This window comes from Microtus oregoni, unplaced genomic scaffold, assembly GCF_018167655.1.
Source record: "Microtus oregoni isolate MIOR12 unplaced genomic scaffold, Mior012 000007F_ref0000211, whole genome shotgun sequence".
Taxonomy (NCBI): Eukaryota; Metazoa; Chordata; class Mammalia; order Rodentia; family Cricetidae; genus Microtus; species Microtus oregoni.
In genome coordinates, this window is record NW_024543066.1 from 51413103 (window position 1) to 51413826 (window position 724).

The window sequence follows — 724 nt, forward strand, 5'->3', positions numbered from 1 at the left end:
AGGAATGGGTTAATTTAACATGTCAGAGTTAGTTAATAAGAATCCTAAGCTAATAAGCCAAGCAGTGTTTTAATTGATATAGTTTCTGTGTGATTATTTCGGGTCTGGGCAGCCAGGAATGAACAAGAATCTTCTGCCTACAGCACAGGACTATTTCTTCTGTAGAAATAAATTTGACAGTGTTAACAATCTTTTCAAGCATTATGATGTCATTTTTTATACTGTTTGTACTTACAAACTCATGGTAAAATGAATTTATGAATTTATGAAGCCCTATGTGTAGGGTAAATGGGCCAGCCAAAGAAACACATCCTGACCCTGAAACCACAGCCAGTTAAATACATGATTCTGACTCTGAAACTGGAGACAAAGAAATACATCCTGACTCTAAAACCAAGACAAAGAAATACACTTTGTTCCTGAATCCAGAGCCAAGGAAAGAAATACCTGACCCTGAAACCAGACTTAAAAGACTATAAAAAGCCAGTGAAAGAACACACTTTAACCCTGAAATAAGAGCCAAAGAAACACACTCTACATTTGACCAACTGAGCACAAAACCAGCTAATCCCTACGCTCAAGATCTACCAACCCCTGAGCATGAAATCCAGCCAATCTCTGCATTGTTCAAGATCAGGGATTGGCATCTAACCAATTCCCACCCTGAGAATCTTCTCCCTGGGAATACTCTGTGACTAAGAAGTCCTTATAAGTTCTGTACATG